This window comes from Mesoplodon densirostris, chromosome 6 (genome assembly GCF_025265405.1).
Source record: "Mesoplodon densirostris isolate mMesDen1 chromosome 6, mMesDen1 primary haplotype, whole genome shotgun sequence".
NCBI lineage: Eukaryota > Metazoa > Chordata > Mammalia > Artiodactyla > Ziphiidae > Mesoplodon > Mesoplodon densirostris.
In genome coordinates, this window is record NC_082666.1 from 45,458,256 (window position 1) to 45,471,777 (window position 13,522).

The window sequence follows — 13,522 nt, forward strand, 5'->3', positions numbered from 1 at the left end:
GAGTCGTCTCTGGGGGTCTGAGCTGGACCCTGAGTGTGCTGGGGGGCGTGCTCTGGGTCCCCCTCCTTGGCTCAGCCTGGGGCTGTGTCGGATCAGGTTTCTCGGCGCCTGGAGCCTCTGTGAGGCCGAGCTGTTCCCGGGCCCCAGCCAAGCAGCCCCGGGCGCTGGCACTGCGTGAGGAAGCAGGAGGGGGGTGAGGGGGAGCGAGGAGGGGGGCTGTGAGGGCGTTTACGTAACCGCCTCCTGGAGCCCGCCCGGACCCGCCAAACCCCAGTGTGGGACTCTGTGTGATTGAGAGCGCCCGGACCCGCCAAACCCCAGTGTGGGACTCTGTGTGATTGAGAGCGTGTGTGACTGCGCGTGTGCCTGTGTGACACGTGGTGTGACTGAGTACATGATTGTGTGGGTGACTGTGTCTATATGTGGTATGGTGTATAAGTGCGTGATTCGGGGAGTCCCGCCCTTCTGAGACCTCTAACCCCCAGCCCCAAGCAGGGGTCCCTGACTCCCAGTGTGCCATAGTGAGGTTCAATATACAAGTTTGACTCTTTGAGGCCAGGTGTGTGACTTTACATAATGTGTGTCCGGCATTTTCTTAAATTTTATTTTATTTTTGGCTGCTTTGGGTCTTTGTTGCTGCCCGTGGGCTTTTCTCTAGTTGCGGCGAGCGGGGGCTACTCTTTGTCGCAGTGCATGGGCTTCTCATTGCGGTGGCTTCTCTTGTTGCGGAGCACAGGCTCTAGGTGCACGGGCTTCAGTAGTTGTGGCGCGCTGGCTTAGTTGCTCCGCGGAATGTGGGATCTTCCCAGACCAGGGCTCGAATCTTTGTCTCCTGCGTCCGCAGGTGGATTCTTAACCACTGCACCACCAGGGAAGCCTATGTCTGGCATTTGTAGGTAAGATAGAGGCTCTGTGTGAGTGTTTGTGATGCTGGGTAGCCAGGTATGTGCCTCACGGTGGACCTTTCTGATGGCATAGCAGGTTAGAAATAAACACCACTTCCCCTAGGAGTACTGGAAAATGTAGGTGGGGTGGGGGCTCTCTTTCCTTGAGGACAGCAGGAATGGGGAAGGCTCCTTGCTACCCAAAGGCTTGGGATGGCACAGTTATCTTCTGGGGAAGGGGGATGGGAGGTGGTTCAAGTTAAGGTCACTTGCCAGGGTGGAGCCAAAAGTCTTTCATGGTGGGTATAAAATTCCAGGGAGTTTTACAAAGTCAAGGGGAACCTCCCCCCTCCCCAATTTCCCAAGGCCTTCCAAGATTATCAAATCTGGGATAACCATCATTTGCAGGACACTAGGGTTCTGAACTGGGGGCGTTATTTCCCACTGCCCCTCATAGGAGAGGCAGATGGTGACGATGGGGTAGGGCTGGGAGAGGGTGTCAGCGAAATGGGGTTTGGCTTAAGGATAGCGGTGCCATGAGACAGAGGGGGGCTGGTGGAGAGCTGGGGATACTGGGGATAGGGGCGCCTAATAAAGCTAGAGAGGAGGCAGGGCCAGTTCTTGCAAGGCTTTGAAGAGCCGCCAACGAGGCTTGGCTTTGCCCCAGGGAAATGGGGTCCAGGAGGGTTCAACACGGAAGCTTAGAAAGCTCAGAAGCTAAAAAAAAAAAAAAAAGAAAGAAAGAAAGCTCAGAAGCTCATGTGTAGATAGAGCATTGGAGCCAGCAGGAGCAGAAACCCACGAGTAATCTGTTGCCCCAGCTGAGATGCAAGGAGAATCGCTTTTGGACCAGGCGGTAGCGGCGGGAGGGAGAGGGGGGGCCGCACCCCGGTTGCTCAGTAGGTGGGCGCTGCCTCTCTGTTGGAGCCGCAGCTTGAGAGAGAACGCGCGTCTCGCACCGCCCGCCAGGTGTCGCTGCGGCCCTGGGGAAGCGGGTGCGGCCGCCGGGTACTGAGCCGGGAGAAGCTAGAGATCGACCGACGCCGGGATCCGATCCGACGTGCGTCTCTGGTCCTGGCTAATCCTCTGACACACCGATTTATCCGGCTGCCGGACCCCGGTTGCCCCGCATGGACCCTGCCCCAGCACCCGCGGACTTGGGCACTGCCGTCGGCAGCCCAGGCGTCCCCAGGTGGAGAGGTGACGTTGGTCCGGGGCGGAACTCCCCACTGCTCTCAACCTGGCAGAATGAGGCTGAGTCCAGGACACGGGGGTATCCGGAGGTCAGGTCACCCCACCCGCAGATCTCGACGCCCATCGGCGCGTCGAGGGGAGGGGCCCCCCCGCCCCAGAACCCAACCTCTCCCAGGCCTAGTTTCGGCGCCGGGGGAGGGGTAATTCCGCCCCCCCCACCCCAACACAGATTCTGTCGCACCGTCTCTATTCCTTCCCGGTGCCCACCACCTCGTCCCCGCCCGCGGCCTGGGTACTTGGAAGCTCCGGGCCCGGAGAGACCAGATAAAGGACACCTACTGTGTGGGTGGGGGTGACCTGGATCTCAGCTGGGCGCCACTATTTCTCTGTGTGTCCCTAAGCCCCAGCCGGCTCTCTCTGAGCCACAGCCCCGACTGACCCCTGCCGGTTGCACTGAGGGGATTTTGCGGCCACGGAAGTGAAAGTGAAAAGCCCGGGCAGTGGCGGGAAGAAGGTTTTTCCTCTGCAATGGGAGTCCCTGAGGCATTTGTTGGGAAGGGGCCCGGGCGCTCTGGGCAGCCTACTAGGGAAGGGTGTGAGGAAGCAGCGAGATATTTCCTTCCCCGCTCCCCGCCCCCAGGCCTTGCGCAGCTCTCGGGAGGGGTTAGGAGCAGGGATTATGGGTCAAAGGTCAGGTGAAAAATCCGTGGGGTGGGAATGGGGGCGGGCCACTCGTTCTCCGCCGCTGGCATTCACCCTTTCTGTTGCGCTCTCCTGTGGCCTCAGAAGGAGTCAGGTTGTCTAACCTTAATCCCCCATGTAATAGCCAGACCGGAGGCGCGGGGGCCAGTGAAGTGAGCACACCCGCCCCTCAGAGGCCCAGGCTGCGAAGGGAAACTCGAGGGGTGAACCTCCAGCGCCAAACTCTGGCACTCGCGCTCCGGCACTGCAGGTCCAGGCATAAAGGGCGCACCCTCCCTACGCCCCGCATCCCATTGGCAGTCACTCCTCAGGCCGTGTGTCCAGGGGTGGGGGGTGGGGTGAAGAAGGAGAGGGTAGCTGTGGCGTGTCACCGGAGACTTGGTGGGAGGCGAGGGCCTAGGTTCCCAGCCTGGTCCATGCTGGGTCATGCGAGCAAATAGCCTCCTTTCTTCAGCGCGAGGGGTGTAAGTGTCTGTGCCTGGGCGGGGTGTGAGGTGGGGTCGTTGTTGGGGGGCGATAGGAAGAGGGGAGGCGCGGAGACCTATGGCCTACCCTGCCCAAAGTGGGGCCCGGGGGCTCTGGCTCGCGCTCTTCTCACGGAGACGCCGGCGGGAGGACCCCGAGAGTTGGCCCGGGGTGTGCCAGGGTGTCGGTGCGAGGCAGTCAGGGCCTGAACGTGCGGGAGTGTGCGCAGCGGAGACCTGGCCAAAGCTGAGTGAGCGAGTGAGTGTGAATGAGCGACCCGGGGGGACTGGGTGCGCGCCCAGCGGCCCTGGGGGATCCAGCGGAGTGGGTGTGGGTGTGTGTGCGTGCGCGTTTTTGAGACCCGCGGTCGGGGCTGCACATGAAGCGCGGGGACTACAGCAGTCTAGAAGGCGTTCCCGAGAGAGGGCGAATGCAAGGGGGCCAAGCGTGCCAGTGCGGGCGAGTGTGCCCGCGGGGGGGAGGGTGCGTGCCAGCACGAGGCAAATGGGAGCGGGGGCTCACAGGCCTACGCAGGATGAGTGTGCCCGCGCGAGCGGGCCGCGCGTGCCAGGCGCGGGAGCGTGCCAAGGTGGGGGCACGCGGGGGCCGTGGCCGGGAGGGGGGTCGTGGCGCGCGGCCGCGAAGGCGCGGGGAGACCAGGCGGGAGGGGGAGGGGAGCGAGGGCGCGCGCGGCCGAGCGGGCGCCCGCGGTCACATGGGCGAGGGAAGGAGGGAGGGAGCGCGCGAGGGAGGGAGGAGGATGGGGGGGTTAAAGCCGCCGAGCGCCGGGGAGCCGGTGCAGAGCGGGCGGCGGCGGCGGCAGCGGACGCGGCGGCTCCAGCCGGCGCGGCGCGGGGCTCGGCGGCGGGATCTGGCAGCGGTGCTAGCTCCGCGCTCCCTGCCTCGCTCCCTACCGGGAGCGGTCGAAGGTCGAGGCGCGGAGCCCCGGCGGCCCGAGGGCGCGGTGAGTACCCAGCGCGGACCGCGCGCGGCCGGACCCTCAAACCCTCAGGCTGACCTACAGACCCGCGGCCCTCGTGCGCGCGGGAAGAGGGAGGGGACGTGCATGGGCCCGAGACCGGGGGGGAGGGGGACAGGAAAGTTCACGGGAAACTTTGCCCGTAAACTCGGGGGCGGGGGCGCAGGAGAAGCTGCCCCCCACGTCCGGGTGCGCCGGGGGTTGGGCGTGGTGGGAGGTGGGGTGGACAATCGGCTGGCGGGAGGTGGCAGGGGCCAACTGCCCTAGCCTCCTTGTTCTCCCTCATCGCTCAGCATCGCGCGCAGGGTCTGGGAAAATTCCGGAGCTGGGGGGTCGCAGTGACCCCCGCGCGCCCAGAGGCGGCTTCTTTCTCCAGCAGAAATCTGGACTTCAAAGCGCCCAGGGGTGTGAATGGACGGTTGCGCGTCTGCCGGTGTATGTGTGTCCGTGTGAATCCGCTTGTGTGTGTGTGTGTGTGTGTGTGTGTCAGCGTGAGCCCGCCTGTGGTTTTCTCGTGAGTCCGCCTGGATGTATCTCCATTTAGTGGGTCTCCTCCAGTATGTCTTTGTAAGTGTTCCTGTGTTGTGTGTCCGTGTGGGTCCGCCTGTGGTGTATCCCCGTCTCTTTGTGAGTCCGCCGGTGTGTGTCTCCCACAGTGCGGCTCTACATGAGCCGGCCTGGGTATCCCTGTGTTGCTCGGAGGAGTGTATCTCCCCGTGCGTGGGGGCTGGGCCGTAGGGAGGTCACCAGACGGACAGCTCTCCTCCTCGCCTCCTCTCCTCTCCTCTCCCGAGCCTCTCCTCTTGCGCTCCCTAGACCCCCTCCCCCCTTCAGTAGCTTCAGGCGGGTAGGACTATTTCACGCCTTGTTGAAAATTCAGCATTTTCTTTCTCTTTCCGTCTAGTCTCTCTCTTTGAGAAGCCTCTGTGTGTGTCTGTGTGTCTGGCAGCTTGTCTGCAACACTGGGTGTGTGTCTGCATGCCGCTGTAGGAGTGTGTCTGCAACACTAGTTGTGTTGCCTGTAATACTTGGTATATTAGTGTCTGTGTCGCTAGGGTATTCGTGTGGCTGTAATCACTGAAGTGGTGGGAGTATGAAATGCTGGGTGTGTTTGTGCATCTGTAACTGCTGTTTGTCCAGGGGGTCTGAAACACTGAGTGCATTTCTGTGTGTCTAACTCTGGGTGTGATGGTGTACCAATGCATGTATGGGGGTGGTGGGACTTGAACAATTGGATATTCCTACGGCTGTAGGGCTAGCCGGGGCTTGGCGGGTGGAGGGGGCTGTGTCTCAATAAACTGCACATCCCTGCTCCACTGCCAAAACCCACACAAATCTTCTGGACTGGTTCTTAGGGCTCCTGGTCAGGATCGGTGACATGCAGCCAAGGTTCACACTCCATCACAGTTAATACTCCAACTGGGACCCTGAGCCTTATGTGCAAAGTAGGAATTTAAAGTTCACACTCAAGACTTCTAGGGGCTCTGGAATTCCTCCTCAGCTTCACACTGGGACACTTAAACTCATATGGACTCGCACCAAGAATTACACCAGGACAATGGACTTGCACTCAGATTCACACTTATGTTCTTGTCATATCCAGTGATACACTTCAGTCCTGTAGTTTACACTCAGACTCACATTGGGACTCTAGGCTCACACTTTAGATTCACATTTCTGTCCTGAGGCTCATAGGCTAACATTGAGACCTAGAGCCCATGCTCAGAACACACTGGAGTCCTAGGGCTCACAATGGGACTCACACTAAGACCCTGGAGCTTTCTCAGATTCACACATTCTGAGGCTCACACTCAGACTCACATGGAGAACCTGGGGCCCACATTTGAACTCAAGGACTCACGTAGGACACGGGTTGATACACTCATGCTCACATCAGTTCACCCTCAGATTCACACTAGGACATGCAAGATTCTCACTTCCATCCTGGGATCACTTAGGGACCCAGACTTATAAAGAGACCCCAGGGCTCACACTCAGACTCACATGGGGAAACATAGCTCACATTCAGAAAGCCGTGAAGACCAGGGGCTCACATTCAGACGAACTCTAGGTCTCTAATGCCTATACTGACTTGTTTGGGAATCCTGGGGTTCACAGACTCATACTTCCGTCCTGAGGCTTACAGTCACATGCACACTGGGACCTACATTCGCAGTCAAACCTATACTTGCATCTTGGAGTTCACACTCAGATTGACATCCCTGTCAATTACATTAAACTTGCTTCCATCCTGGGGCTTGTGCTCAGACCCACACTAGGGCCCTAGGGCTCACACTCAGACTCATGCTTGCACCTTGAGGCTTTCATATTCACATGGGAGCCCTGGGGGTCACACTTAGAATCACACACAGTTACGCTTCCATCCGGGGCTCACATTCAAACCCACATTAGGACTGTGTTCACACTCCCAGTGGAACTTAGAACTCATAGTTAAATACACCCATGCTATGGTGTGTCTCAGGGCAGTTGGGCACAGGAACAAGATCTGTCCTCTCCAAAGGTGGGGAGGGGAGGAGATACGTGTTTGGTCACATCTCTTATTAGGGTTGTGGGCTGATGGAGAGGGCGGTGGGAAACACTGACCCAGTTAAATTTTTCTGCCTTTTCTTCCAGAGGCTCTCACAGCAGGAAGGTTGAGTGGCTTTTTTGGTACAGGGATGACATGTACCCTTAGAGTTCCCCATGTACATGCACATCCCCCTTAAATAGTTTTGGGTACCCTTCCTGTGATAGAGAGGGTCAGGTATGGGGAAATGAGATTCGTGTCCTCCCAAGACATCTCCCCCATCCCAATCATCCTTAGGTTGGGAGAGGTGTGAAGATTGACTTGGTGAGGGGTAGACCTCTGGCTCCTTTGACCTTTCCAGGATGGTGAATCTCTGATTCTAAGGGAGATGGTAGCCCCAGATCTGTGGTGAGAAGGTGGCTGAAGGAGAAGACTGGACTGGAACCCACCCGCTTCTCTCTCCTCTGCCCTGGCTGGAAAGGGGTTGGACCAAGTTATGTTATATCTCACAGTGTCTCCTGGAATGCCTGAGTCCTTATCCTGTCTCCAGGGTATGCCCAGCGTTCTCCACTCTGCTTCTTCCCAAAAGAGCAATAGCCCTGGGGGGGTGGCAATTGGGTCAGGTTGCAACCAACCTTAGGACTCCACCTGCCTTGGAGACACTGCCCGGGGCTTTATATACCTTCCCACTGTGGAGGCCAGTGGGTGGGGCTGCTGAGGTACATGAGCACCCCTTGGGAGCCCACGAAGTAGGGACCTGGCCATCAGGCTCACATGGCTAGGCTGTAACTGCTCCTTGTCCCAGAGGGGGACACGTGCTCTCCAGCCCCCCTATGGGGGTGGTGAGCTCGAAGGCGAAGCACCCCGCTCTGCCCCCCCATGGTGAGCTGAAGTGTAAATGAATCAGAAACAGATGGAGTGTATTTTCTTTGAAATGCAGATGGGTTGCGGCGGCGGGGGGGTGGGGATCCCTGTGTGCCTGGTTGCGGCGGGGGGGGGGGGGGGGGCGTCCCAGAGAACAAGGAGGCTGAGAAGAGAGAGCTGACCCCTCCTCCAGACCCGCTGTGGGGTTGGGGGGAGTGGTGGAGACCTCAGCTGTGTAAACTCCTGTGACCCAGGGTGACCACACCCACCCCGGCTCCTGGCTTCCTGTGGGGAGGGGCTGGGGAGCCTAGTGGTCCCTGTGGGCTGAGAGCCCTGAGGTCGTCACCCCCCCCTTTACCTCTGCAGAGGGCAAAAAGAACCCCCAAAGCACAGAGCATGCTGGGTTGGAGGTCACCAGAGCCAAGGAGTGGGAGGAAGAGCTGGGGCAGATGTGGGGAAGAGTTAGACCCTGCTGCTGTGGGGAACCAGCTGCAGAAGCTGGGGCTGGAGCTACAGTGGAAGGAACTGAAGTTAGACTATGATGGTGACTTCTGGGCAGTCCAAGGGCCCGTCCTGGGGTTTAGGAATGGACTGAAGCATCCTCAGTCCTGAAAGAAGTCAGCATGCCCCACCATATGTTACCTGTACTTCCTCTTCACAATACTCACCAAGGCTGCATAGTAATTGCCTGTGAACTCTGGGACCTAGGGACTGGGGGCTGCTTTGCTTACCACCCACCCACCCTGCCCCTGGCACAGACCAGGTACACAGTGGGAGGGCATTGCTGAGTAAATAATACATCTTTTTCTCTCCTGCCAGACTGAGTGCTGTTGGTGGGCAGGACCATGTCCCTAACTCCTGGCACAGTACCTGGCAGGGATTAGGTGCTCAAGAAATGTTGAGGAATGAACATTGAGTGGGACAGACCATGGGGAGAGCGGACTCTCTGGGGTTTGTGGCTTGAGACCCAACAGCCTCTATTGTATAACCCTGTTTGGCTCAAAGGACCCCTGAGTGATTTGCAGCTAGACTAAAGGAAGGACTTCCCTGCTTTCAGGGAAGGAGTGCAAAGGATAGGCAGCTTCTTCATTGAAAAGGTCTGGACTAGGTGAGACTGGGACAGGGCAGTGACCCTGCTTCTGTGGCAGAGGTCAGAGGTCACCTCTGTCCTCTCCCCAGCCTCAGGATTTTTCAGAAGATGGGAAAGTCCTTTTCTCCCCACATGGTTGTGAGCATGTCATGTTCCTTGGTCTCTCTAGGTCTGGGTTTCTTGGACTATAGCTAAGGCAGTGGACCCCATGTCAGAGCCTTTGAGGCTGGGTTCCGAGTTTGTTTAGCTGCTGTGGGCACCACGGACTGTCTGTATTGGTTATTAATGTCTGTCTGAGAACACAGGGTTCGGATCCTAAAAATACCCTGTCCAGCCAGAGCCAAGGAGTTGCTGGTGTGGGTCAGTGTAGCAGTGGCTGCATCTTGATCGGATAGGCACAGAGGCAGGAGAGACTGGGAGAGTGTGGGGAAACTGAGGCAGCAGGGGCGAGAGTTGCACAGGAGACAGAGCCTTTGCTTTATATGGAACAAAGGTTTATAAAATAGTGGTGCCAGTTAGTCAAATTATGGCAACATTTAGGGTAAACTGTTATCCTGCACTGCAGAGAATTTCTTTCTCAGAGAGCCTGGAGATACATCTGATAGCAGACATAAAAATCGAGTAGTCAATAGTACTCTAATAGTCATTTCAAGTCCAGCTACAGGATGTTCCAAAATAGTGTGTGGCAAAGAACAAAATCTTCCCCAAGTAGCCACTGCCTCCGTCCCTACCTCCTAGAGCTCTTCTTTGCAGCCCAAGACCCAATGAGGTTCTTCCACACCCTATTCTATAGGTCCCCACCTCACTTTTGACCCCCATGCCTCTGTGTAGCCCCTCTCCCCCAGGAGAAAAGAACTGCACAGTGGGCCCCAAAGGGTAAGAAGAACCCCAGCCTCTGAGGGCAGATGTCACGTGACCCTGGCCCGTGAGCTGACCTTTCTGGGCCCCTCCGTGAAATCGCGAGATGAGGGGCTGGGCCCTGGCCCAGGCCCTGAGAGAAGGCGGTTTTGGCACCCATCCAGGTCCTTGACGTCAATGACTCTCCAAATAATGGAATCAATATTGGGGGGTGGGGGCCAGCGTGAACCAGGCCCCAGCGATTAGAAACAGATCAGCACAAACCCGCAGCTGATTCTGATAGAGCTGCCTTGGAGAGCTCGGGTGGGAGGCCTGGAAAGAGGTGGACCTGGGGGGACTCAGGAATGGAGGCGGAGCCACGGCGTGTCCAAAGCGTGAGAGTACACAAATGGGCAGAGACTCTGGGGCTGCCTGGGTTGGAATGACGGGGTGGGAAAAGGGCGTCTGTCCTGGTCCCTTCCTCCTTTGAGCCTGTGGGGTTCCAAGGCTGGGGAAGCTTTGTGAAATGGAGACTTCTTTCAGCCAGTGAGTGATGAAGAGTGGGCAAGGGGAGTCCAGAGTTCATTTCCCTCTGTGTCCCCAGACCTGGGACTCTAAGCCACATTAGGGGTCACAGGTTATACCCAGGGAAGGGGGAGAGTTCTGAGTGAGACCTAAGGGAAATGACCTTTTGCTTGGGGGCACTGGGCATTAATCCAAGATAGAGAAATGGGTATTCCCCCTCAGGTTGGGAGTCTGGTCTCCTTCCCTAGCCCATGTCTTCTCAGCCCTGTAGAAGGCAGCAGGTGAGGATGGAAGGGGCCGTGGGGTCCACAGGGGGCTGGCCTGGTGGCAGCTGACAAAAAACAGGAAGAAGGGCTGGGGGAGTGGCTGTAATTACGGGGCATTTATTATTAATCAGATGAAATTGCTGGAAGCAGCTGGTGTAATGTGTGTAGTGATACAGACTCTGCATGCCCCCAACACAGGCACACTCGAATGCACACTTACACACATACCACACACTGCCTGAGTCTTGTTTTCACAGTTTTCTTCTTGTGAAGGTGGGATGGTTCCATATGTGTCTGTATGTCTGTGTCTATCCTTCTGTGTTTTTTCATGTCGGCCTGTAAACTCCTCTCCCTCTATTGTCTCCTTTTCCCACTGTCTCTGTCACTCCTTGGTCCCATGTGTCTGTCTCTGTCTTCCTCTCTTTGGGCCTGCGTATCTCTTGGTGTGTCTGTATCTGTTACCACCAGCCAGCCTGTCTCTAACACCTTGTTTTAGTTTCTGGCCATCTCTCCCTGGTTGGTGGTACCTCTGCCTCTCTGGGCAGGGTTGGATGACATGGAGTCCCTTTCTCATGGGTATGTGTTTAGGCACTTGATCATGCCTTTGGCAGACACATCTGGGACCTGTTTTGGCGGGGAGAGGAGCAGTTGAACCCCGAGAATCTTCCGGGGTCTTGTAGAAGTCGAGGGCTCTGTTAAGTAAGTGAAGTTCTAGAAGCAACTGTGACTTTCAGAATAGCCAGCTTTCTTACCAACTACCAGTCATGTGACTTTGGGCAAGGTGCTTTTGTTCTCTGAGCCTCAGTTTTCTCATCTGCAAAAACTGTGTGTTAAGTCCTCAGCATGATATCTGGCTCATCAAGGACCCTGAGCAAGTGTTAGCTGTTCCTATTATTATTGGGAAAGGCACTGTGCTGGTGGGAGAGAGATATGCAGAGGCAAACTGGTATAGCAGAAGGGATTTGGAGCTAGATTTGCACTCATATCTATGCTGTGGAATGGGTCAGCTGTGTGGTCTTGGGCAAGTTAACCTCCCCGAATCTCAGTTTTTTCAGCTGTCAAATGGGAATAATAATAGAACCTACCTCACGGAGAAGTCATGAAGATTAAATGAGATCATGCATATAAAGTGCCTAACAGTTCCTGACACATAACAGATGCTCAATAAATCGTAGTGGTGATGAGGAGAAAACAGTATGATGGTGGGTGTTTATGCCCTGCTGGGGGCCATGTGTCTCTGTGTGAGTATGCATGGGAGAATGTGTGTGACATGGAGGTGCTTGTGTCTGTGAACTGGTTGTGTGGGGATTTTGGATTGTCTTTGGGTGTGTATCTATGTGTGGTGTCAGGCCTCTGGCTTCTGGCCTCCTTTTGTCCCTGTGGTTCAGAACCTAAGGTCTGCAAAGGGTGCCGCAGGGAGTCTGGACCACTCCCAACTTTTTCTCTTCTAGACACTTACCTGCTGCCTGCCTCAGTCTCTCCTTCTCACAGTGGGGTTGTGAGTGTGAAATGAGCTCTGAGTTGGACTAAGGTCTCCTCTGTGGCCTCTGATTTGTGCCCTTTGCCCTTCTAGAATCCAGCCTTGTCACATCATCCCGCCCCCTTGGTTTTGGAAGTCTCAGGAAGAGTTTGGTCTGGAGGAGGAGGACGTTGATGTGCTCCGTGTGCGGCCAGCGGTGAAGAGGTATGTGCTGGGGACCCAGGGGAGGCAGGTCAGTTTCAGGGCATCTGGCAGGTGCATTGGGGCTGTAGGTCTGGGGATGTGAGTGAAGGAGGGCCTGAGATCCCTTCCTGCTCTCCCGTCCTCCTTCCTCCTGAGGCTTTTCATGACAGGCCTGTAAAGGGGAAGAGACTTACCCACAGTCACACAGGCAAGGGCAAAGCCAGATCAGAAAATTGGGTTCTGCACTGGAGCTGAATCTGGATGTGGGACTATGTTTCGTCTCATTGTCAGGCTCCCTCTCTGCCCCCAAAGCATCTCTCTGGCTTGACAGCAGGGAGCAGCTGGGCTTGGAGGAGACGGGATAGAGGGTCAGAAAGTCCAGAATCTGCTGAGGCCAGCCTCGGAGGCTGGGCCTGACTCTCCCCGCCTTTCATTCCGGCCAGGCAAGGCCCCCGGATTGGCAGCCCCCAGGGTGGGGGTGTCCATGGGATCGAGGCGCGCGGGAGCGGAACGGAAGGGCCTATTGTCCGAAACCCGCCAGAGGCCCACAAAGGCCGGCCGGGCTTTTCATCTCAGCTCCCAAACAGACTGGCCATTTTCCTGGCCTGGGAGTTGGGGGTGGGGGGGGCTGACCCTTCAGAACTAGGAATGGGGTGTTGTTGAGGGTGCGGGGGGGGGTGGTATCCAGGCTGACAACATGGCCATAAAAGGGACAAAATGGAGGTGGGGTTCTGAAGAGGAGGAAGGGAGGCTCCAGAAGGCTGGAGGGAGTTAAGCTTCTGTCTCACTGTTCCCAGAAGACCTAGGGACTTGGAGTGGGGTATCTGACAGAAGTTCAGATTTACCCAATAATAGGGGGCACACCTGGAAGGAGTGTGATGGCCGGTTGGGAAAGTGAGCTGCTCAGCTGTGAGGGCCGTAATCCTCCCCCCGATTGGGGACATCTTAGGGAGCTGGAACTGGGATCAGAGAAGAGAAGGCTAGTGGTCAGGCAAGAGAATGGGCTCCCTGCAGCAGGAGGGACTGAGGCCGGACAGCAGGAAGGACTTTCTGCCAATGAACAGTAGCTCAGATGCCCTGACCCTGTCCCTGGGGATCCCAGAGGATCACAGAGAGCAGGGGAGCTGGAGAATACCCCTGGGGGCTAGGGCTGAGGCAGCTTCTGTGGGGGCAGACGAGGAGGCCGAGAGCGAGGACTTGGCAGTTCTGTCCACCCTCCCGCAGCAGCGCCTCCAGCACCACTTTAAAGACAGCTTTTTAATTTAACAAAGTGGATGAAAAACTGTTTTTGGAAATAAAAGATATCTGCTGTCTCCCAGGCTAGCACTCAGCCCTTGCAGAGAACCTGTCTCTGGGTTTCTTCTTGCTGTCGGTGACTCCTTTCCCCTCTCTCTGTCTGTCTCTTTTGTTTGTTAGTTTGTTTGTTTCTGCACTTCAGCCCCCCAGCTTCCCCTCGGCCTCCCCATCACCCCACCCCACCCCCCCGGCCCCATTCACCCTCCGTGGGAGTGTCATCCTCAGCCTCT

At 56.9% G+C, this 13,522-nt stretch overlaps 1 protein-coding gene across 1 annotated transcript in view; it reads left to right on the forward strand.

Annotated features, from left to right (window-relative positions):
* Positions 1-11,985: 11,985 nt before the first annotated feature.
* Positions 11,986-13,522, forward strand: part of CNTFR (ciliary neurotrophic factor receptor) — a 30,064-nt gene continuing 28,527 nt past the window's right edge. Inside the window, exon 1 of the mRNA XM_060101120.1 lies at positions 11,986-12,017. The gene's annotated coding sequence lies outside the window, so the exon portion shown is untranslated. The remainder of the gene's footprint in view (positions 12,018-13,522) is intronic.